Source organism: Takifugu flavidus, chromosome 9, assembly GCF_003711565.1.
Source record: "Takifugu flavidus isolate HTHZ2018 chromosome 9, ASM371156v2, whole genome shotgun sequence".
Taxonomy (NCBI): Eukaryota; Metazoa; Chordata; class Actinopteri; order Tetraodontiformes; family Tetraodontidae; genus Takifugu; species Takifugu flavidus.
Window position 1 is genome coordinate 2963416 of NC_079528.1, and position 26402 is coordinate 2989817.

At 40.7% G+C, this 26402-nt stretch overlaps 2 long non-coding RNA genes across 4 annotated transcripts in view; both read left to right on the plus strand.

Annotated features, from left to right (window-relative positions):
* On the plus strand, positions 1 to 21506 carry LOC130531738 (uncharacterized). Its single transcript, XR_008952176.1, has 3 exons — positions 1 to 100; positions 263 to 313; positions 21294 to 21506. It is a non-coding gene; the product is annotated as an uncharacterized LOC130531738 (long non-coding RNA).
* LOC130531737 (uncharacterized) overlaps positions 21507 to 26402 on the plus strand; it is an 11283-nt gene continuing 6387 nt past the window's right edge. For all 3 annotated transcript variants that reach the window (XR_008952175.1, XR_008952173.1, XR_008952174.1), the window contains exon 1: positions 21507 to 22858. This is a non-coding gene — a long non-coding RNA (uncharacterized LOC130531737). The remainder of the gene's footprint in view (positions 22859 to 26402) is intronic.

Consider the following 26402-nt stretch of genomic DNA (forward strand, 5'->3'; position numbering starts at 1 on the left):
ATATTCCAGAGAAGAAATGCAGTCAGAAGTCTTCCACTTAGCACACAGCTGAAGCCAAAGGATGACAAGTAGATATATTTGATGGAGTCTATCTCAAAATGTAATTTTCTTCTTGACACCAGAGTAATAGCCACAAGGACACAATTTAGCATCTTATCTGACAGGTGTAAAGTGTGTCTTCTTCCTCTTCAGTTTCAGTACTTTTCCTTCAATGTAAATTTTAGCTGATCACTGAACAGTCTGTCATTTTTATTTTTAAAAGTGGGATCCAGATGAGCAAACACAACTCCGTGGAAGCGGTGACCTTTTTACAGTAAGACAGACCTTCACTTATGTGTCCTTATTGACTTGCTGGCTACATGGAACATATTCGTAATCACAGGGGAATCAGTTTCCTTCTTTTTGATTTTGGAGTCAGATCTAAATTGTTATCTAATTTTTTTTTGTGTATATGATCTTGAAATATTAAAACCAGACATATTTATCACCCCATTTAATTCCCATTATAGTAAATTAAAAAAAAAACAAAACACACAAACATTAGAAATTAGGTGAATATGGATATTAGGTGGCAAAATGATCAAATTGTAAATAAATTTAAAGGCATATGTAGGACTGTTCCATGCAGTATATTCACACAAATTAATTATCACAATTAAGCATAAAAACAACACAACCTCCAGGAATAACTTTGACTGGCTAACTCATATCTGCCACCTGACCTTGTGTCTTCAGATTTTCTAGTTTCCTTTCCTTTCTGAAGCATTACATTTCCTCATGTTAGTGACTCCTGTCATGAATGGCTGTTGGCTTTTAACAAGACGCAGGGGGCCAGTGAAGCCAGTGTGGTTAAACGCTCTCTGCATTTCCCTCACTTGAGTGCAGAAGTGATGGAGTCTCATGTCTGGAAGCTTTATTTCCCTTGTGGGCACTCGAGCATATTGTGGGTCATCTGTAGCACTTAGATGGCTGAGCTGGTGAATATATCTCGGCTTTAACCTCCTTGACAAAGTGCCTCATTCTCTGCTCCAGTCTGTAAGCTACAGACAACAAAGAGAGGGAGCTGTTGCATTGGGTGATTGTTTTTCAGCCATAGCGAAGGTGCTTTAACTGAAGGGTCTGGGTGGCACCCAGAGGCTGTAGTGTCATAAAATAGCGTGTGTATCATGAAAACTATGCATGCCTGCTTTGATGCTGTTGCTTGTGGAAACAAAAAACAGTGATATTAATGCAAAAGATGAACTGACATCAACAAACATAATTTTTGAAGACAATTCTTAATTTTTACAAAGCTAATGGCATCACTTTTGTGTTTGACCTCTATAAAAAAAACAAAAAAAAAACATTTTTTTCTGACTATCCTATTTACACAGATCTGAAATCAAATAATTAAAATGCATCATGTTGGCTAAAATGTTATAATTTTCCGCATGTGCTGTTTATAATTTATGAATGCATATGATCAATTCTCTGAGGTTGCACAAGTCAGAGTCAAACAGACAAGGAGTAAATTGAAGGCCAAACATCTTTTTATTCCTCACTTTTTCTGGTTCATGCCTTTTTACATCTGAATTTGTAAAAGGTTAAAACTTTGATATACACCACTGTTGCTATGATGACACTAAATGAATTCCAACCTCCCTACAGAAGGGATTTGCAGTCTAGTTCTATTGGCCTGTACATCCCTCTTATCAAGTTTCCTTGTGACAAAACTGCTTTCAAGTCACATGATCAAAAACTCAAGATGGGTGAAGCAGGATCTTAGAGCAGACATGGTGTGTCAAGCTAGAAAAGGTAGTTTTGAGTGAAAAATTGAAGTTAAGACCAAATCAACCGAAAGAAAGGCATTTTGAAACTGTCAGACTGTGATTCAGCTAACTAAATTAAAATAAAACTGGAGAATGTGGTGCTAATGCCAGTTAGGAAGGTCAGTATAAAGTGATCTTGCTGAGGCTTAGGATGTTTGACAGATCTCTCTTGACATCTGCCTAGAACTGCCGATAATTGTACACTTTTGTGTCACTAATTAATGTCAATGTCAGACTTGTTCATCCATTGTTTGATATTCAGAGCAGAGAACCTGTGGATTCCATCAGTTTAGGACTGTGCCTGGCCATGACCGCATTCTTGCTTCTCCATTTAGCAACCGTTGCTGGAAGCAACAGAAAAGCAATAATGACACTTTTGACACTTGACAGACTTGGCTGTTGATCAAACTGTTGACGCATAGTAGGTGCTGCCCTGTATAGATGATGACGTCACAAAATGTGAGTGAACGGCCGGAAAAAAAGTTAGTTTGTCATTTTTGCATGTTCCTCGCCAACAACCGCAAGTACCCAAACACTGTAGCTGCTATGTTCCTGTCCAAATAAACAACCACTGAACAAACGGTGACTGCTGACACGTCCAAATATCTGTTCAAATTGATAAAAGCCAATTATGAACACAATGGCAGTTTAGGCCTTAATCATCGAGACAATTTACAGATCACACAGAGGCTTCAGAAGGTTGACACTGCATAATCGCCGGTGTTTGAGCCGATAACATGCTATAGAATGATGAGCTCTTTATCCTTCTGCTAAAGCATATATCACGCCAACTCTAAAGCCTCTTTGTTGATGTGAGCTGCCAGAGATAAAGAGAAGGGACAAAAGAGGAATTGCTGGCAATAAGAAGATACCCCAGTATTTCTTAATTGAACAGAGCAGAGTAGCCTCGAAGAATAAAATGCAAAAACAAACAAATAAACAATTTTTCCCTGCAGGAATGAAACACAAGACAGATAAACCTATCCTTTCCATCGCCGAGTAAGCTTTTTGATGTGTATATTATGTGGCAGAAGTCTTTAGTGGGGATAAGTGAGATCTGTGTAGCAGCACGTCTTTCTGAGGTAAAGAGAAAAGCACATGAAGACAGTCCTCAAAGGATATGTCAGGTAGCATCAGCCACCACCTCCCCATTGTCCGCAGACATGATACTACATTTGTTGGTGCTATAGATGTTCCTAGCTTTACTTATTTGGAAAGGAGAGCATGCATTTGCCTCTAAAGCTAGAGTCGTGGTAGGGATGCAGTTATCGGAGCGGCACCTGCTCTGTGCCGCTGTTAGATTCAGCCTGCCCTCTGTGATTTCAGCCACGCTCATTATGTGCCCCAGAGCTGCCTCCACACTGATTCAGCTAAAAATCCTAATGGAGCATAATGAGCCACGCAGTTTTCCCCACTGCCTGACAAACGGAGTAGGGATTTAGCAAAAGCACAGTGTCGCAGTGCCTGAAATACACCACAAAAATCCACCATTATGCTGTTGGGCATCATATCTGTAGAAACGCCTGGCACTAACATTAGAACCGCTGCCCTTCTGTGTTCAGATCTCACATCACTCGTTGACTTCTGGACCTCCAGGTGTTTTGGATGGAGGCAGATCATCTGAAGGGTGGAAGCTGGCCACAGATTAATCTCAAAACATTGCATAATGTGGGACACAGGCGGCTTTAAGAGGTGCTTGGTGGAGCTCAGAAGGTGGCCAAAACTGGTTCAGCAAGAGCAAAATATCAGAAAATCTTGTGGTATAAGTCTGGCAGCGTGGTCAGACGTTATACTGACAATGAATGGCACCTGGATATGTTGGGAATTGGATATTACTAGAAATTTCAAAAAATGGTCATCATAATAATTTGCATATTGACTGTGCATTTGCCGTAGAGGAAAACTTCACATTGATTGTTACCATTCTCCCCACTAGCTTCGCAATTCCCATCTCTACATTCGTATTTTGGCTCTCTGCAGGTCATATTATTTAGGCTGTGACTTGTTTCAGATTCTTGATCTGCACCACAAAGCACACAGCCGAGCTCTCAGTGCTCCGTCAAGACGTTCCCTGAGCATCGACTTCTTTTGGTGTGAATAGGAGATAATTAAAAGCTGCATCTTTTTTACATATATTTGCCGCATTCTAAAATATCCACTATTCTCTGTTTCATTACCACTGCCATTGTGTGTTTGTGTATGCATGTGTGTGCACTCACATGTGTGTGCTCAAAGGAGGTTATTTATGGCAGATGACTGTGGGGCCTTTGTTTTCCCGACATCTTTCCTTCTGATAGAGGGAGAGAAGTCTCACAATGTGCTTTGATCTCAGTCTGCAGCACCTTTTATACGGATTGATGGAGGAAGTTGGAGAGGAAGATTGAGCGGCGCAATACAGAAGGGAAAGAGAACTCGATAGTTGAAGTGTAACAGATGCACAGAGTGTTGAAAATAAAGTAGTAGGAGAGGGAGTGTAAAGGCTGTTTTTCTGCATCCTAAATCTGTCCGTGTGTGTGTGTGGGGGGGGGGGGCAGGAAAAAACGACTCACTTTTATTTGAACAGTAATAATTCACACCCAACAATTAAACATTAAACTGATGCCTATATCTACCCCAGTGCTCTGATGTGGTTACATTGTGCAGTATTTTCTGCCTTTTGTGTTGTTTCCATTACATTACAAGAACAAGATGATTCTATTTTGATTATATGTGTATACATTATTTAAAGACGTTCGCCTTCATACAATATGGATGAGTTTTGAAATGTTCTGTTTGCTGCTACTACTAATAATAATGATAATTTAATTTATATGACCTGTGCTATTATACAATAATACCATATTTATTTAATAGTCTTCTGGACTTCAGGATTGCAGCATTGCTTCAGAGACAGTTTACCAAAGGATCTGCTGGCAATGCACATTTTAAAAATGCAATGTAATCATTAATTATAAGCCAGATGTACCGACAAACTCTGCATCTCTGCATTTAATGTTAAGAAGATATTAAATTTCATTATCTAAACTCAACAACAACTCAGGTGATACACATTTGACTTTGATTAACATTTCATTAAGGTTAAAAAAAGCAATTGTTGCCTTGATTCTTATAAAACTGTATATTTGCATATATTGTAGAAGGCAAAAAAAATAGGTCTTGGACTGGTAGAATTACACGAATACCGAGTGACACAGTGACAGGAACATTCTGAGGACTAGATTAAAAATCAGAATTAAAATAAAAACGGCAGCACAGGCTGATCCGACTTCAGTGAATTTCCGCAAGACAAATCCAAATGTGGCTCGGTAGTGAGTGTGGACATCTAAGAGCATAGTACTGATGGATGTTCTCCCTGGGGATCTCCTCACAGACCTGGATGCGGGTCAGTCATGGTGGTGGGGGAAGCAATGATACATGAGATCCCCCCGGGTGCTTAATTGGATTGTGGTGAACAAGTTGGCCTGTAAATAGTGCCACTGTCGTCGTTTGAGAGGAACCTGGGTAGTTTCCCGCTGAAGCACGTTACAGGCAGTGCAACATTCTCTGTACACATCTCTGATTTCACTTCGCCCTGTAGCACTTTGGCATACACACTTTTAATATTCTTACCTGCTACCTTTGCTGTAGTCTTAGACACAAGAATCAACATTCTATACTGATGATATGACCCCCCCACCCTACCCCCACCCCAAGGCTGAAGACCAGATGTATCACTGTCTAATTTTTGTTGCCCACAATGAGTTTGATTTCTGCCTGGGAGGGGGGCAGCTGTCTGATTATGTTGTCCTAATCTTTACAACTATATGACTGTAGGGCTGAGGGAGATAAGGAGTTGATGCATGCTGTTGTCAGATAAGTTTATACAATGCTTTTCCCATTTCACAAGTTGTCTTCTAACCATTTAGCTACTTGCTAACACAAATAATGGAACATTTATTTGACATACAATGTAAATTTGTAGCTCAAGATCTTGTTTGCTGATTATTCTAAAAGTTGGGAAGATCATTGGTCCTCTGGGCTCTGTGGTGCACTTCCATTTTTGGCTGATAACCAAAAAGTTGGTGGTTCGAGACCACCTAGGGATGCAGATATTTTTAAGGACGAGTAGCTCCGTCAGACAGTTTCAAGTCCCTTAAAGCGGAGTGATAGTGACAGACCAGGCAACCAGTACTGAACCCCAGACAGGCTCAGAGTGCATGTCGAGGGCAGCTTACCCACTCTAACACTTCTGCCTTGAAAATAGTTAGTCATGGAAACTAAACTAATGCAAAAAAATACAGAAATACAGAGTCTAACAGCATCCATGCAATTTGCACAGAGACAGTAGATGATTTGGTTACAACTGGATCGGAAAGGTAAGGAAGAAATTTGAATTTTCTCTGTGATCACTTGCAATTACTGGCAGATGGAAACAGCATATGTGAGATCAGACAGGGCTCGACTGAAATCGCTCTCTCCGTGGCATCGGCAGTGAGAGGAAGTATAAAACGATGACTGATCTCTCTTGAATATGAAGCATTTTGTTCTCTTTAGGATAAGATGGGAGCAAACACGACAAACAAAGACGTGTATAATCGGTTTTTCATACTTTTCACCAATAAAATAGTTTGTTTTTTCTAAACTTGTAATTGAGCAGGAGGCCCACAGGCACTGCACGGGAAGTATGTATTTCAGAAATATTGATTACACTAATTGCACATTATGCACTAATAACAGTGAGCCATTTGTCTGAGTCAAAATGGCGCACGTGAAATTGTGTTTCGTTAAACATGTCCTGGAATGAGGAAACGTTATCAAATTAGATGGAAGTTAGACACAGCACTTTTCCAGATGGAATATTAAGCAGCAAACCTTTCTCTCCTACCTGCTGCTGCCTTATCACCAGCATTATTAAATAATAGCAAATGGGAATGCAAATCGCTGCCTGTGTGCTTTTAAATGATAATTCAGTGACAGAGATGGAAGTCTGTACCCCAAAAGAAGAAAATGCCCATTTGAATGACAGCTAATTACTTGCTCCTTTCCCCAGTGTGTCTCCAAGGAACAATAGCCCTCATTTGCTGTCTTTAAAAGCTGCTCTAATGTATTTTTAAAACGACCTACAAAGCCTCAATGCAAAATGTCAATGATTAGAATTCAATTCGGTGTCCTGGACATTAGCGACTGCTTAAATGGCGATGCAATTGACAACACTGACACCGACACAAAATGGCACATTTTAGATCCGATCGATGCTGTGAAGGTGATTTGCTGCTGCCCCTGTTACGCAGCAACGAAGTGAACAGATACAGGACCCTACCATCTGCTTAATGACCTGGAAACTGCACTTTGACAAGAGGGTGTATGCTAATTTTATAAAGTGCAACTCTCGTGTGGGGCCATCATGGGCCCAGTAATATCGCTTAGCACTTAACTCCTCGGGGCTGACGCTGGGGGATGAGGGAGGAGATGCTTTTCTGTCCGTCACAAGTGTACCGCTCTTAGTAAAGGTCACAGTGTCATTAAGCATGCTCAACATAAGACTTACTAAAGCAGCAGCTTTTGGTAAGTACACCAATACATGGTTACAAATGTTCATTTGCTCTTCTGTTAAAAAAAAATGGTAAAATGACACCTAAGATATAAACGTTCAAAGGTACACCATAAAAAAAAGATGCAAGTGTACAAATAGATAGAAAAAGGAGGGTTTTTTAATGTGTGTGTACCTTTACAGATTTAAAATCATTGTTTACAATAAAGGTACTTATTAAATAATCTCATTCCTGATTTGAGGAAACAATTTTTTTATATTCTTGTTTCTATTGTTTCTGTACAATGAATGCTTTGTTATGGTGATTTAAAACAACAGCATCTCAGATAAATGAGTATTAATAACCCTTAGTTATGGTTTGTATTATGAATATAACAACAACAGTAGCAGATGTTTATTAATGTCTACTTGGAGGAAAGGCTTTTAAATGCATTGAATGTGCAGTTTTTGATTAGTTTAACACTGAGATCTTGTAGTACACTCACCAGACACACACAAAAAACAAAAATCATTTTTTGATGAAATTAGAAGAACATTTCAACACCAATTTCTGTATTAGGCAAAGTGCATTTCCCCACCACAAAAGGATTATACGGAGGAGATCAGCCAATTACTTGTTCACACCTTGGAGAAGAAGAGTGCCAAAGGGAGAGGATGGAAAAATGAAAGAGGCAAGCAAGTGGAACAAAAGAACAAATATAAATGAGACCAGAACAGTGCGAGTAGACTTGGGGGGTAGATTAAGCAGGTGGTAGACTGTTTCATCGCCATCACCAGCAAATCCCTGATAGTAACTGCATCCAATTTCAGTGTTCACCCAAAAAGAATTAAAAGAATTCAGGCTGGGGGATCAATGGGTAAAAAAGTCTCATATTGGTTAGTTGTTAGAGGCTAGTATCATGGCAGGTATTCTCATTGGTGGGGGTGGGGCATTTGTTGTCGGGATTACCGAGACTTTATGAAAGGGGATATTCATTAACTGCTGTTGACATCTCAAAGAGTGATTATAATCCCACTGAAGGGCTGGGGACTGAGGTTATGAACCGGAACAGAAGCTTTCTGCTCAGTGCCTGTAATGGCTGCTGACCTTGTGGTTTACACACAAGTTTTGATTGGTATATAGTTTAACACAAAAGAAAGAAAAACATTCAATTACCTAATTGTTTCCTGCAAACCTCCACCAAAGCCTGCATTGTCTCCAATACCTGTGCGTCAGTGTGTCTCATTTTTAACAGCTTATAAAGATTTAAAACTGTCCCTCTGACCTGCAGCCTCTTCAGAGGTGTCTTTCTCAAATACAAAGTCCAAAGTCAGCATCGCTGCCTGAGATGGATGAACCCCGTTGATCTGTTGATCTTACCTTCTCCTCTTGCACTACGCAGAAAAATAACTGATAGAAAGGGCTAAAAAGTAAATAATACACTCCAGAGCTTTTTCCCTTTGTTCTGACTTCATCACTTTATGCAAAACCGGTGAAGTGCCTGCAAAGTGAGGCAAGGTTAATGGTGGTATGAATTCAAGACATCCAGGTTAACTTTGGAGAACTCCAAGTGGAAATTGTGTTCAGTGAAAGGAGAAATATGAAGCATGCTAACGCCATCTTTTCATTGTAAAATAATTCTTTGAAATCCCCAAAATTCATTGCAAGCTATTTAACCACTGATGAACTGTCAGAAGTCCAGTCTAACCCTACATTGTTATGTAAAACAAATGCTTGTCAATCATTTTAAAAAGTCTCTCCTCATGAAGTTTAAAGTCACATTAGTGTCTCTTCTTACACAGTTCTCTTTAATTGATTCACTGTTCATCTCCCGCCTCAGTGATTAGGCCCATTAAAGCTACTTTAATGGGACAATCTCATTCAAGTGATTGATATTTAGGGAGAAGAAAGCAGGACTCCTCAGGGGTTTGGGTAATGCTAGAGTTAGAAAAAAATGTAAAAGAATGAAACAAAAAAAGGAGAATCCTTGCAATTTAAAAAATGCTTTGGCTGAACTTGGACAGCACAAGTGGAGGGAAAAAAGGGCTATTAACGCAGTAAATTATCAATACAAAGCAATTAAGGAAATATTAAAGTAATTAAATAGAACGGAGCATTTTTTTAACATTATTTGAGGTTTACGCTCAGGATTTATATTAGTGTACTGGACGCACTTCAGTTATAGGCATGGTTTAAGTAGGCGCAGTCAGTACGTATACATGCACAGCTTAACCGAGCGATGCTCAGAATTGGACTTTGGCATCTCGTCGGAATCTGAGAATACCTTGTCCCAGTTTACATGCAACTGAATGACTGACAAGAATGTGTACTTCTCCTCAACACTAGGGGGCACTATGCGTCTTTTCAGAGGGTTTATAGGGCCCCCTTTCGGTTGATCTCTTACATTACACAATAAACAACAAGTCAGGTGGCAGGCCGGGATTTTGAAAAACAGGAAGATGGATCATCGTACAGTTTGTCATGGGAACGTACTGACTGTCAACGTGTGATCAATGAGTGTGTTTGTACTTGCTACACTTTGCATTCTGCTAGCAAAATGAGGACAACCAGGTCCTCACAAATTTAAAGACCTGTTTGAGGGTTAGACTGGGTTAGTTGGGTTGGTTAGAGTTAGGGTGACGAGTTGCGGAATGCATTGTCCATTAAATTCCTCACAAAGATATATAAGGATGCATATGTGTGTGGGTCTGTTTATGTGTGTCTGTGTGTAAACAAAGCTGTTTCCTTCTTTCATGGCTAAAGGTTAACCCTCTGGCTTTGCCATTGGGATGAGCCACAATACCGGATGCATGTGTGTATGTGGGTGGGTGCAGACTGTGAGATAGGTTTTTTTTTCTTTTTCAGGGGGTTAAATACCACACCACCATCATCTATCACAAAAGATCTCAGGAAAATTGACTGTGACAGCACAAACTATTTATATGCCAGAGAAGGAAAGCTAGATCAGAGTACATTTATTCTTTTAGAGTGCCTGCAGCAGACAACTGAGGGGTTAGGGGTTAGGGTTACAGACAGGCAATGTGACACTTTGCACATTTTCATTTATTAAAAACACAAATTCTTTTATTTCAGACTTAAAATATGTCTACAATTAGAGTTAATGATGAGGTAATTAACATTCAGCCTTAGAAGGATAAACCACAGCCCTTATTCTGTCCTGTCCAGAGCAGCAAAAACACCAACCTAATGAGGTCAGTTAAAGACTGAGGAAACAACATGTGAGGGTTGTGGAGCAGATAACTCTCGTCCAGCGGTTCAGTGAAAAGAGCAGGTCATGGAAGAAGCAATGATGCTCATAAGGCACAATTAGTAGAGCCTCTAATTTATGCCGGTTATGAAGGAAAGCACTGCATCTCTGGGTGGGCTCGAATCACCAACCTATCAGTTAACAGCTGACTGCACCACAGAGACTATATGGGAGTGCTCTCAAATGGTCCAGGAAAAAAATAGACCAGAAACTATAGCTCTAACCACCTGGACAGCCAGTAGATCAGCATGAATTGATTTTTAGTGAATATGACAACCTGGTTGTGTTCTTAAGTGTTTGCCTTCCGTGGTCAGACTCCTGTGTGGGGTTTGTGAAACATGTGCATGTTTGAAATGTTTAAGTCCGATCATGGCGTGTACATGCTATTACAAATTGATCTTCAACTGCATTATCTTGTCTTGTCTTCGTCAGACTCTGAGAGAACCAATATTGGTTGGTCTAATGTGTTTACCTGTACTTCAGTCATCCAGTTACAGTTGGATTGAGGCACTAATTCTGAGTACTGTGCCCATCCCACGTACCTGTAATCTTCAAGAAGTTATAAAGAAGCTAGTTGGCCGGGTGGACGCAAATTACCATCATTTCAGTTAACAGCCATAAGCACCAACAACTGGCCACAGGGACCATGTTACAGCAGAATATATACAAACTAGGAATCCTTTGAGAAACCAACTTGGATTTAAGACTATGTTCATGTCTTCTTCAGAGTCTTTGCATAAAATACATAAACATCCTGGAGTTGGTGTGGTGTCTCATTCTGCTGGCATACCACCCCAATGTGCACATGCTGTATTGAGTAATAATGTATTTTGGACTTCATGTCATGCAGAGTGATCCTTCCATATATTTCACACTAGTTCCTGTAATTCCATGTGTAATCATTTCAGGCTTGCCTGCTGAGAACAGAAGGTACACATTGAAACGTCTGATATCCCCTGTCCTATGAGACACAGGATATCACCTGTTTATTTCACAACATGAAATAAGAACAAAAACACAGGAGTGACTTGGTCTCCTGTTTGGTCTCAGCCTGGAGCCCTGCCCGAAACTCCCTGAACTCTCAGTGACTTCAAGGCACCAAATTACCTCCAATGTGTTGAGCGTTTGAAGTGTTAGCACTGGAAAGCGCACAAAGAGTGAGGTGTCACACTGCATTACAAAATCCCCACATGCCTCCTCGTTCAAAGGTGGACCAGAAAAAAAAACAAAAAAAAACAGAGACTGATTCCAGATGGTGCAAGAAACATTCAGCATTTTGTTATTTACCTGCTGCAGCTAAAGTTTGGAAATGTGTCTCTTTGCGGCGTACGGCTCTTTTTGGGAGGCGCTCTTAACATGCTGAACACGGCGGGAAGGCTGCACATGCAAGGCATGTTTCCAGACTGAGCGCTACTGGTGTGAGTACGCCTTTATCTCCTTCCCAGTAGGACACAAAAATGACTTAAAATTATAGAGACATACAAAGCAGGAAAGAGGGGAGACGGAGCCATGTCCTACTCTGGTAGGTGGATTAAAGAGGAAGTAAGGGTTGCCCCCCATGACGATTCCTCATGTTTATTTCATAACGCGGCTCTGCGGTAAATAATCTCCCCTCCTGTATTTGCCATCACAACAACCTTTCATTTAGTGGCACATGCGTCTATTCCAAAAGATCTCAATATATTATCCTTGACCTCTTAAGCTAAAATCTCCCGAGGGATTAGGAATCCATCCATCTCTGTCCTGTTTGTCTTCATCTCATGGGTTTGATTTTTTTATCTCACTTCTGTCTCGATCGCTTCCTGACGATTTATTTCTCCTCAGCCGTCGAGCTCACTCATTCTTTTTCTCACACATTTTGTGGCTCATCTTGGCTCCTCATGTTTTGCCCTCGCTTTGTTATGTAAGCACCACTTACTTCCTTTTTAGCTCCCTGGTGCTCATTGTCTTCCATTGCCATGGAAATCTGGAAATCTGCTATCGACAGCTGGGCAATGAGTTGAATATCTTAACTGAATTGCTAATCTCTGGGAGTGAACCTGTTTTCAAAAATGATGTAATTTTCATGTTTTTTTTTTTATTTTATTTTTTTTATACTATGCCCGAACTCTTGTCTTCTGCATAATCTTTACAATTTCACCCTGCCAGGAGTGCTGGCTTGAAAAGGATGCACTTTGATGCCAACAGTTTATTCGACAAACTTTACAATCCTTGCTGCGCTCACTTTCCGCTTCCCCAACCAACATCAGTAGCCGTCAAAAAGCTGCATGTCGTGCGGGCTTTAGGATTTTGCTCTCGGCTAATCTTTCCTGGTTTTGAGAAGCTGAAGGCCCACTGACTCCAGCCTGCCGACTCTCGCTCCGCTATCTCTCAGCAGCCTGTTGCCATGGTAACCCCCGGCTCAGTGGAGGGCTGATGCAGCAGCAGCGAAATATATGATACAACCCCCTTCACTAAACACCAGCGCGTTTTGTGTTGCTGTCATCATAAGCCTGCTTGATGCCTTTTGCTCGCCCCTCCAACTGCCACTGAGAATTTCAGCCTGCCTGGGATAGCGCGGTGGAAACGACAGAAGCGTCTTGTTTGTGCATATGTGCGTGTTGGCAATTTTGCAAATGGAACTGTATTTACACCACCAGACCACCTTCAGCCAAATTTCAGCTCGCTCTGGCATTTGTATTTATGAGCAGTCAGTCCAGACGGATTCCAGCAGGAAGGCAGTAATGACGCGGTTAATGTGTCCCTGGAGGGATGAATCCAAATATTGAGGGGGAAAAAAAGAATCAGACAGTGGTGGAGATGGAGGAGATAATGCAGATGTTTGAAACGGAGAGTGAAGTGCAAAAGGACAAAATGAGGAATCTTCTCAAAAGAAGCACTGGAAGGCTTTTAATGACACAAGAGTCCCTTTAAGTCGTCTAAAATTTCTTGTTACTTAAGTCATATTTTCTTTTCATATTGTCCTTATTGAATTGTTTCTCTGTGAACTTTCTGTTTATTTAGACTCCATTAAAAGGATTGTCATTTGGTTACTGTTTGCCTTTAGATTAAATGTAAAAGAGGTCAGTATGAGAAAGTAAATCAAAGAACATGTTGCATGCACATAAAAATGATTAATCTACACAAAACATGCATTTTCATTAAAACATTTAAAAAGTAAAAGGTAGCAAAATGTGTACAAGGGCAGACTACAGTTTAAGAGAAAATTACACTTAATTTTCATCAATTGGGAATGTGACATTTCCTAATGAAACAAGTTAATTGTTATTTTGCCTGGAAGTTAAAATGAATATGAAAGGGATTGGTGGTTTGACTGATGTGCATCTTCAGTGGACACTGACTGTTGTGACTGTTTATACATTTGACAAACACACTATGGAAGGCTCACCTTTGAGCAGCTCCCACTGCTGACGGACTCCCTGCTGTGATGGACAAAGTGACGTGTGGCTGTCTTTGTCACCTTACACTGCATATGTGTATCACAGGCAAAAACAAACATCTGCTTATTACTGATGTGAACCAGACTAATCAGCTCTCAAATGAGGTAAAATCAAGAAAGATTGCGTTCCTTTTTTTCTCTCCACTGGTTACCGTCATTGTCTCCAAAAGTCACCTACACGGTTGTTTCAGACCACACCATAAACCAGCCCCATACGCTCATTCCCAAGAAAGACAAATTTGTCATATTTTGTAAATTGCTAATTACAAGTTTTGCTTCGATTGCAGAAAATTGCTTTATTTTTAAATAAGATGCATTATAAAAATGATAACGTTGTCATTAAACGGTACAGGAGAAAAAAGTGTTAAGAAATAAAATTAATTTATTTACCTTAATCTAAAACCTGATCATTCATGATCATCACTAAATCTATGTTTAGGACTCAATAAAAAATGATTTTACCATAACTGTATTACCTGCATATTCTGGATGCTCATATCATAGATTTAAGAAAAAAGCTGTACGGAAATTTATGTAAAATGATCGAAAACCCATGAAAACAATATAACGCGATTGTGCTTCAAAGTAGGCAAACGTTAGAAATTGAAACCACTTTTCTGTCAATGGGACAGACAGACAGACAGACAGAATGAGTGGAGCTATGAAGGAGCACATGCAGAAGTGTGCAACAATAATTACCACAGGACGTGCTGCCATGCCATTACATATTTGAATAATGAGGTCAGAAGTTATTTTAAGTCATTCAGATCCGTGTGGTGGTGGTGGGAGACAGAAAGAAATAGGTGAGTCTTGCTCAGATACAAAAATCCAAAAAATAAATCCTGAAGCCTTCCTCTTGCCTGAGGCTGCTGTCATCACAGTTTCATGCAATATTAACATGTCAGAACGGAGGCGCCGTGCCTATCATGCTGCCTGTAATAATCACCAAGGGTTAGGATTATACCCGAGCATGAGGAGGAGGAGAACGCTATAATAATGTCACCCTTTCTAAACCCAGTAGCTTATATATCGCAGCCAGGTGGGCCCCAGGCACCCCCGCCGCTGCTCCATCCCGATTCAGTTTGTGTCACAACCACAAAAGTTCCGATAATTCTGTGTTCCTTGATCTCCATTGCCAGTTTTTATGGCTCTGATAGGACGTAAAATATAGCGTTTGAAGGAAAGTGGTTTCCACCTTACAACACAGTGATTTACAGCTGCTGGGTCACCACAAAATGTCGGTGTTTGACAATGCGGGAATGAAACTCAACAGTCAGCTATCTCATACACTGCGCCTTTTAAAAACAGTGAAAAGATAACACTTCCATATTTCATTTTTACTACATATAGATGCCCGCATGTGGAGGATATTTCCTTTGATGTAATGCTGTCTTGGTATGCAAAAATCTTCAAATATGCAAATAAAACATATTTATCTGCATCTTGTACAACACAACCGTATTTGATTTGCCGTCCAACCCAATCACAATGCACAAAACTTTTTTTTTTAAGTCTGATTCAATTGTTTGAAGATGAAAATGTTTAGCAGGAAGTGGTAGGAAAAAGAGTCGTTTTCCCCTTGTACTAGCTGCACTGAACCAAATGATTTTGCTGTCTTCCCTACTCTGAACTCTGATCTGAGGGCAGCCGGCAGAGAGGATTAGCTTGCAGGCATGGTCGAAATATTTGTGTAAGGTGTGAGAGAGGGCCCCTTGTATCTGCCCATGAGACCAGGCTAAAATGGTGAAAATGTATTTCTGTTTTTGTCAGGTCACCTACTGGCCTCTGGCGAAGATGAAATTGGACAAATCTTCGCAGGGAGCAAAAACCAAAATGTTTATTGAGGTTCAGAAGCCATTCTGTATTATTCTATTGCTGAATGCAAGATGTCCCAGTGGTCTAAGTCACCACAGGCTAACCTTCTGTCGAGCCTACTTATAAACCTTTCCTGGATTTGGCTCTGAGGTGGAATAAGTCACTGCCAGCTGCCAAATGAGACTGGACTTTTTGTGCCCCCCTTTGTGCATTAGAAACAGCATGAAAACAGAACACTGAGAATCGACAGAGCTTCACAACAGGATGCAATAGAAGTCACCGGAAGCCCATTTTCTCTGGTGATGGATTACCAGAGTAAGATGAAGCGTCTGTCTCCTGTTTTAATCCAGTGAAGATAAAGTGGAGGGTATCATCGTTCAAGTATCAGCGGGTGCAAATGAGCAATAAATCGGACTGGACAAACAAGCCCGATGGCCTGTGGAAAGAGACAGAGAGAGCGTGCTGTTGGTCTCAGGTCAGTAGGTGCATCCAGCTCTTCTTTGCTCTGTTGTTTTTACTCCGGTGTGTCGAGGTGGTGATGGAAAGCCTGGAGAGACGACAGATTTACAAGCTGGTGAGGAAAGTCCTGTCAGTGGACGCTCCCTTGGAAATCAGGGTCAAACTTGCTTCTGAGATAACCGTCATGGCGACCTGTGGAAGGCGGACCAGACAATCACCCTGTTCTGAGTGACTGCACTGTCCAAATCTTTCCTCTAGGACTCAGTAGAGTATTATCTTATCATATCTCATCGTCCCCTAATAATCAGGATCATGCTAAAAAGGTGGCGGAGCTTAAACGATCCTGTTGTTATATCAGGACTTCATCAGCAGCAGGTGCAAGTTGACCACTGAGAAATTCCACACTTAATTACACGAGACGCTGCTTAATGACATTATCTCCATCAGTTCTCGCTGTCAGGATATAAAGTCAAGCTCAGATTGCTGCATCGATCCATAGTGTTGCACCATTGAATGACTGAGATGCTTGGGAACAGAAAAGTGTAATGAAGGACGAAAGTGTTTCAGCTTTGTGAAATGTCAAAGAAAACATACAGAGTAAATTGAAAACCTCTTCTATTTGCCCCTGCTCACTGAAGTAAGACGTTTTATTTTCTTCCTTATTTTTCTTCTTGATTAGACAACTGTGTCTGCAATCTACTACAATTTACAACCATTATACTGTAGGAAAGGAAGCAAGGTGCAGAAGGATTGACATATCCTAAGCAAACAAGTGATTAGGAGGTATCCAAAATTAAGATTAGACTAAATGCTAGTTTGTTTATTTCTGACTGTAATTCAGAAGCATGGGCAGGTTTTGGCCCCAAGACAAGACAAAGAGGACTAAAATACTATTTATATGTGACATAAACAGTGACATGTCAATCCATTTATAGGTGAGACACAGTAACTGGACTACTTGTCTCTCATGACATGAAGGCTCAGGATCTTTGCTGCAGCACATTTTGTTCCACTCCTTTGTAACAGACTTACAAAGAAGAGAATTTGCTAACAAGACAAGACAAAATGCAGCACAAAGGTGCCCCTAATTAGTCTGATGTCTGCAGGAATCCTGAGGAAACCCATTTTCTTGTTTCCTGCATGCAGACGGCCATTAGGGGAACCCAAAGTGGCATTTTATTGAATCTGAGAGTCATATTTTTTAACTTCCTGGAGTTCCGAGATGTAGAATAGATGATGATGATGTAGAATAGGAGAAGTGCCTCAACAGAATCTATATCTTCATGTGGTTTAGGAAGGCAATATGGTGTGTAAAAGCAGCATGTGATTAGTGCAGTTTATCCCAAAGCTGCAAAATGATAAATCACAGTGGTTAGACACATGAGCCTATTTAGAGTCTCCCTCTCTCTCTATATATCTCTGTGTGTGTGTCTCTCGCCCCTCTTCTGATGTGTCTTTTGGCCTGTATTCAGAAGTAGAGGGCAGCCGCTTTATTAATCACATCAATCATCAGTAACTCCATGGCAACCAAAGGGAGCTGTAATCACTTCCTTCCCATCAGACAATTTATTTTCTGAATGGCCGCAGTCGACGTTACCTTGACGTGTGTATGTGTCTGTCTGTGTGTGGGGGTGGGAGGAAATCACATTATCTATCTGTGTATTCCCTGTTTGTATTGAGGGTACACACACACACATTTCTATATTTGTGGAGAGTTTCATAGACACAATACATTTGCTAGTAGAATAAGGATATTGATACTCATTCTGCAGTAAATGTGAGGACACATCCATACGCATAATTGTACGAAGGAGTTTGGCTTCTGTACGATGTGCGACCAATAGATCCAAATGACCCAACGTATGATAACATGAACGATTCAAAAAACTGTTCAAAGTTAATTTTCCTTTGCATTCATTTTGGTATGCAGCCATAGCTTCTCACAGATGAGATGGGTGAGAATCACACAGTATGAGGGTCACACGGTTAATAAGCAGATGCAACAGACAAATAGTGAATAGAGAACTCATCTCAGAGGTGGGTCAGGAGGCTCCAGGTCTTCAGAAGCGGCATCTGTACTGGACCAGGAGTATCAATAGGTCACTACAGGTCATCAAAGAGGACGGCCAGGATTTCTAAGGGCCCATTGACACTTTGAGTGAAAATGGTGATGTTGGGTGCAAGTGCATTATGTGGATTTGCTGTGTCAATACTCTGACTAGCAGGATGCATCTGTTATCGCCAAAGACTGATTCAATCGCTTATATCGCCCCCTACTGGCCTGGCATGCACCACGTTTTCAGATCCATGTGAGCATGTTGTCATACTGTCTCCATGTGAATGCAGAGAGCCTTTGAAAATGCAACGGAAAACCATTTTCCATTTCTGGAGACAAGTTCCCTGGCAGGAACTGTCTGCAGTGCCAATAATCAAGATTCACCGGCATGACATGACAAAAAATAGGAGCCAATGAGGATTTTTTAATATTTTGCTGCCCAGGCTGAGATGACTATTTTGAGGGTCTGACGACAATGTTAATTTTTCACAGTAAAGAGCTGAAAACTCACTTTTCAGAACTCAGATTTCAAAGAGACATGTTTATTTTCCCATTGAATAAAAGCATGGTTTCGCTCCAACATTACCTTTTTCTAGAGGCATTTCCTTTTACAAGTATGGACTGTAAGTGAAAAATGACTTCTACCTGAATATCTGAACTGCATTGGAAGTAACTTTGTAGCTGTTTGGTGTAGATAAACCATCATTATGCCATGGAACAAACTCACTGGGGTTACCATCAAAGTATTTGTTGGCCAGAGCTGACAGACGTGAATTAGCTACAGTCGGGGAGGTTCAAGATTTCCTGAAGATGGACCGACTGCTAATGTTAGCAGAAGTGTCTTGCTTGTAAAATCTCCTCCGTTGATTGTAGATACATGATTCCCCTTCTTCTCAACTGTGGCATCTTCTACCTGCTATGGATTTCCTTGGGTGTTACTTTAAGGAGCAACTAGGTTGCAAAGATGTGTTTAAATGTCGTACATAGGAGTGAGGATGGATCAGTAAGAATGAATGAATAAGCCATTTTGGAACATGAGCACTACAGCTCTGTGCATAGTAATTGCTAATCTCTGAGAAATCTTTTCCTTAATTGGCCTGCTCCCGCAGAATCTTGTTGGCAAACACGGGATCCAGCGAGGGAAAAATAGATGGCCATACAGTCTGTAGGCAAGCCAAAACCAGAATATTTCATCTTGAATCCGAAACAGGCCGCGCAAACCTGGCAACCTCAACGGTTGTAGAATTCCCTTTTCACAGAAGATTTGCATTTTTGTTGTTGTTGTTGTTTGCAGCGGTGGTGTGGCTTATTTGGCAAGCATACAGCGGTTCATTTATTAGGAATAACAGGCGAGGCAGCCCCCCACATCAAATACACTTTCAGGCAGATGGCTCATGATTACTTCATAGAGAAATACTTTGCCTGAAATTCATTGTGGATTGTATTCTCTATGCATTCTTTATCAGTTTGCTACATATCCTGGACATCTTGGATTAAATGATGGCTTTAAAATAAGACCTGTTTGAAGGCAATCAAGCTCAAAATCATGAGTTCTAACTTTGTGTGAATGCTAAAAAGGAACTGCTTTGACAAAGTTAATGCCCTAAGAAATAAGAGTTAGTCATATGAGAAATAAGTTGGAATCAATGAAAGACATCTCTTTTATTCTTCCCTCAGAGACTCTGATCAGAGCTCTGCTGCTGGAGACTTGAAGAGAGGCTGATGGGAATTCAACACTGTGGCTAAAGCTGCAGCAGATAGGCCCACAGTGTCGCCATGAGTCCCTTTTGAATTAACAGAGGGAAAAGACTCAGAGTTTCATACCGACACACCCAGCTTGCACTGAATAGGACTGCGTGTGCTGCGTTTAAAATAGCTAGGACTGAACCGGCTTAGCTGTATTCTAAAAAACAAGGCGCCAGCGATGGGGGCACCTGACGAGGAAGATGTTTCCCAACTTCAAAATGTGATAAAACTGGGAGAAACTCTGTCTCCTTAAGTCTCCTTTAAGCTCAACTAATTGATTCAACACTTCCAACACGATCTGGCTCTGCAGCAGGCTGTAATGGGCTCTATCTGGGCTCTTCTGCTGTCATCCTACAACATAACTTCAGCGGATTTAATTATTAATGAATTACACTAAAAGCGTGTTGCAGCGTGGTACGATGAGGCAGTACTTAGTTCCTGAAAGCAAAAAGCACTGTTGATGTTCCCTGTAACGCAGAAGCTGGGTTTGCTTTACTACACATCTGTTGTTAAAACAATTCTGATATTTGCCAAAAGTAATGAATAAGCAAATATTCAACTATTATGGTCGTAAACTTGTTTATATGGGAGGATTTTTTGCAAAGGTCTACTTCTTCAAAATGAGCATCCCTTCCATAGTTATTTTGTCTCTGCTTTTCTCCATTCTGACTTATTATTTTCCCATTCTCTGAATCAGTGGGAGGAAAAACACTGGGGTTCAGAGCGACTTCAGACATCCGTCTCGGAGCTCTATCCATTCAGTGTACTCGCAGGTATGACTCACTGCTTGTGGACTTAATAAAGGTTGAGTACTTCTCACAAGTCGATGATGCATTTGAAACTGGAGTTCTGAAGCAGAGCGCGTCACGGACCTTTGGCCTTTAATCGTTGCCATGTCTGACAGTCCCTTTCTCTCATTTGTCGTCTCTGAAAGACGTGAGTGTCCCTTCAAATCGGGGACAGCAGAAGTTTGGAGGCTTCACTGGCACATTTACCTTCACACACCTGCTGCAGACTCACTTGCTAATGAGGCAAATGGAAGACATATGATGTAGCTCTTGTCTTTGTGTGGTTTTCTACATTGGAGTGTGATATTCCCCCGTCTGCTCTTCTGTTTGGATTCTAACAGTGCTAATGACAGTCTTATCTGTGCTCTTTGATGTAATTCATCATCGTCTTCTCTCCCGCGCAGGCGAACAGGCGTTATCGCCCTGCACAGTGCTCAGAGCGGCTCTCCCAGACGCCTTAATGAAGGTCGGCGGGCTGCCTCAACACTCTTCGTCGCTTCCACTGGGCTCAGCCCGATACCCTCTCCACTCCTCCTCAACCCTCAGAGTACTCCCTACTTCCTGCAGCGCATCGCCCCATCGCGTTAATCTGAGCTGCTCTCTGGAGACAATGTGATGCTAATAAGTCTGGAAACTTTAAAATGCATGGGAAGGGTTTTTTAATGTTATTTCAGCTTTCACTTTTCATTTCTGTTGTTTGGAAAGTTAAAAGCAACCATGTTCGCATCCTCGCTATGAAATAAACATCGAAGGATTAATTTTTGAGGACCAAATTAAAGTTTAAAATCAGAGGGGCATTTGAAATTGTTCCCATCTGTGTTATGAAATTAGTGGTTATTTGATGAAAAAATTAGAGATATTGATTATCGGAAGGTCAAAAAGAAAGCATCCCATTATAATGTTTGGAAAAGTTAGGGTCACCCAAACCTGCAAGGCTTTCGCATGTATCATTTCACTGTTTATTGCTGGATAACTTTTAATTGGATACAGTTGAATCAATCCCCCAAATTATCCAGAGAGAAATATGAAAACCACATTTCAAAAACTTTTGAAATACCTGAAAACATAATGTGATATTTGAGCATTTTGACAGCTTGTAGGTTTTTTATAAATTATTTTCCTTCTATTTGTTAAAAAAAAGCTTGCTCTTTTAAATAATAGAACAAAAATGGGCGGAATACGGAAGCAAATACAAACGTTAATGAATTGAAAATCATCCGGGAACCAGTGATAAAGCTTGATAATACTGGGGTTTTCCAAATGCATGAATATAATACAAATCACACAGCTAATAGCAGAACAATGAAAGAATAATAAAATCCATCACATTTCCAAGCGCTTCCAACCGACATCCAAGTTGTAATTGAAGCATACACTACACAGTAGCTGCTGTGGCTGTGGTCTTTCACTTGACTGGAAGCCAGACAGTATACATTTCTAATCACATAATCTTAATTCATTTGTAGTTGCTTGGAAATGGAAGAATTGCTTTGTTCCACTAAATGGTGTAATACAGATGCAGATGGAGATAAGAGTGGTAATGAGTTCTGATGGGATTAATGAAGTGTCAGTATTAATACTTGTCATGGGATTACCATGGCAGTGGGATGATGTCAGTGGTATTTTACTAAACAGGAACTATTCTGATTTGCGTAAAACATCACTGATTATAATGATGTCGCACCCCAACTACACAAACGGTTCATTTCTCCAGACTTTATGTGGAGGCCATTATGTCATGACATTTCTTTTACATGCCGTCACCTCAGGAAGAACGCGTTTGATCTATCTGCGGTGACAGCAGTGCACTTGTGTGTTCTTTTAGGATTTCCTTAAAAAAAAAGGATACTTGGAAAGGCTTTGAAACCCTCCAGCGATGGCATGATGGGTGAACTTGTAGCATCATCTCCTCTTCAACGCCGACCGTAAATCACCGGAGACGGAAGGAATGTTGCTTCTGAAGAACAAAGTGAGTTCCACAACACTGGGAGCTCATAGCTACTAAATTCACAGACGGTAACACAGATTCTCACAGTGCACACATTATTTTCTTTTAATTCTCACCAAAGTTTTATACCTTGTATGTTGTTGCTCCCAGGTGTGAAGATGTGCTAGCACAAGCTATCACCCTGAGATTAGAAAAATCATTTGAAGGGAGACATAAACCGCAACGTAGTAAACAAATCATTCCTGAACTTAGAAGGCTGTTAAAAAATAAATAAATGCAGAAGCAGTTTATTCCCACAGTCATTTCATATCTTTCATTAGAATACATTCCCCTGCTCCTTACACGGACCCTAACTATCACGACTAAATGCTGGACGCTCAACCTGATACTTAAACCCAACTCTGATCTGGAAATCAAACATTTACCACTTAACACCTTAGAAATTGTGAAGATATTCACCAAAGAGCATAGTGATCACCCACTGACCAATTATTGATTTAAATGAATACTATATTATGATAATTGAGGATAATATTAATGCAATTACATTGTGTCATCAACCAGCTTAGTTATGCAGCCACATGTGATAAGAAAGCCGCTATTTCCAGGTGTAAACGAGATCCAGATAACATGTTTTGGAATGTGACCCATTGAGCTGTAATAGTTAAAGGCATTGTTTTTTAAGCTGACATTAGCTCAGCTTTGGCTATTTGTTGGTGTTTTATTTTCCCGTTACCGTCCTCTCCATACAAGCTGACAGGAAGAGGAATTAAAGTAATAAATACAGTGATGCAGCCAGATTTTACACTTGTATTATTGTGTTTTTTTATAATTAATGACCCACAAGAAGGCAGGATAAAGTAAGATTTATCATGTTAAACCTGTACGAGGGTGACGTCTATTGGCTGAAGTTGATCTTCATATTTCACTCTGAGGTTTTAAACGACCATATTTCTCTCTATTTCTCTTCTCTGCATGCAACGATGTGTAATTATAAAAGCAGATGAGAAGTTATGAGATCACTATCCACATTACACCAGGTCAAGCCTGGATAACGAACTGCTGTTATTGATATTTAATTAGTCTGCGTGGGTGTCCACTTATCAGACCTTTGTCTGGTAAAGTGTAATAAAATTATTGTTGCATTTTCATTTAGATGTTGATTAGCACACACATGAATATATATAGAATTAAAGACAAAAAACTTTCTTTTCATTCTGTTTCGCTGTATTTTATAACCAGGGAAACACGGAACAGGCCATTCCCCCAATTTTGCATTGATCCTAAATTTAAGCTTCTTCATTAGTGTTGCACCAGAAAAGGCTTTACAAGCATCTCAGCACCTGAAATGTGTCAAGAATTTTCACCTCATTACTAAGTGGAGGTGATAGACGCCACTTAGCAACAGTGGCATGGAAGCAGGTGTTTGTTTTGCTGGTAATCTGGATGATCTGTGGATCGGCTCATGACTTCGCTCCTGAGCTAAAGAGTCAGGTTTCATGGCCTCTTCTGCATGTACACATCTTAAATTCTCTCTCGCTCAGCCTTCAGTCTCTCTTCCTTTTTAACTGGAATAATCCATGGCCACTGTGGGTCCCAGTCCGTAGAACACTGCTCCACGCTGGTGTAATTACCCTGCATTTCTATATGGCCTTACACTCCGCCTCCAGGGTTCTCCTTCTGTAGCAAAAGAAACAATTAATTTTGGGTCACTGCTGTGGGGAATTTGGAAATTAAAACTGTCGCTCATGGATTATTCCTGCTAAAATAAAACAGTTCGATTATTCCCTCAAGAAACACCCCCTCCCCTTTTTGTCATTTCTATGACCTTAAGAGCACGAATGACCAACCTTGAAGATTTATTTCTTCCCTTTCACTTAACCTAAAAGATTTATCTCAAGTCGGTTTATTAAATTTTGCCACTCATGAGGGAATCCTTCAGCTGAAACTGCTCGACAAAGAAACAATTGGGAGCCTAAATGGTGTGAGTTTTGAGTTTCCTTTAGCCACTTTTTAATACCTTGGTCAAAGCTCATAGCAAACTGACAAGATGCTAGGAGGCAATTACGCACCATGGACATTCCACATTAATATCTAAGGTTAATTGAATTGCAGATAATATTGGCCCAGACAAGGAATGTTTAAAGATGTGAAAGAGATTGGGAAGTTTCCCACACTGTTTCCTGCTCCGTTGTTTTTCTGACCTCAGTCTCATACAAAAAGTGGATAAAAACAGGGCTCTTTCTGCTGCAGATGCACATAAAAAAAGCAAAAGTTTGACTTTTTAGTGAAGGGGTGCCGTTTTGAGTTTGAGAGGAAACAGCCAAAAGCACAAAAGTGGGAAAAGTAGAGCAGGTCCCACAGAGGAGGGGGGGGGGGCAGAAAAACATGTTTCTTGAGGATATTTGTCAGACTTTTCACAGATCCCTTTGCAGCTACATAAATCGTTGTCGTTCCCTGTGGCTTGAAAACAAAAGTTTCCCTTCAGCGTGTGAGAGACCCAACGGTTACGTCCAATAGTGGATAAACACGGTCGCCATGTTTGTTCATGCTGGCGGTGATCCGAGCTGAAGCGAAAGCCCGACCAAGAGGCCTGTATTTTGATGCACATGTTTGTGTTCATCTAACTGGGTCAGTCTCTCATCTCAAGCTCGTCAGCCGCATATTGACATTTGCTTTGCTGTGTGTGCATCACTGAGAAAAAGAAAAAAAAATCCAATTTCTTTTGAATTTCCAGCCCACTGAAAGGAAACATTTTCGTTGACGGACAGCAGTCTTATTACAAGTCCAAAATAAAGAACGTCTTTCTTTGAGATGTAAATTTCATACATGACAGGACAAAGTTGCGTGCAAATGCTTCGCAAACCAATCAGAGCAGCAGGAGCCATTACATTTAAAAAGCATTTACCTGTTGTTCAGACTTGTGTTTGTGCGTTTTTGACAGCAGAAAGTGCAAAAGGATGGAAAATGAATCAGCGGAAGGGTTCAAACTCTTTCTTATCAGCCTCGCTCTGCCTTTTCCTGAGAAGTCCATGTAAAGTCGGCTCTGAGATGACATGAGCAGATGGGTTCTGCTGTAAATCATGATCATCCCTCTCCCAGTTTCAATGGGCTGATAGTCTGAATTTCATTAACCTGACAAGAGGAAGGGGAAGCTCTGAATATCTCTCGTGAAATATTTAACGACACAATGCGCACATTCTGTAGGGCAGGGCGAGACCATGGCATATTAAATAGATTAAACGTACATGAACGCTGACGTCCAGAGCTGCTCATAACCAGACTAAAAGACGAGGGGATAAGGCTAAAACGAAAAGCTTCAGACAATTTTTAAAAATTCAACGTGCTTAAATGGCGCAGTTTATACAGTGTAGCGGTTCCTCCCTCCAGCCCTGAGTTGTGGGTTAAATTAGAAACTGATGTACAGTACATGACACGGGCCTTGGACTGCGTTCTCTAAACACAAAGGACATTTCTGGCCAAAGGCAATGACGTGTAGCCGAGCTTGTTAACAATGTAGAAAATGTCACACTCTTTCCGTTCTGGTTCAGTGATAAAAACAATG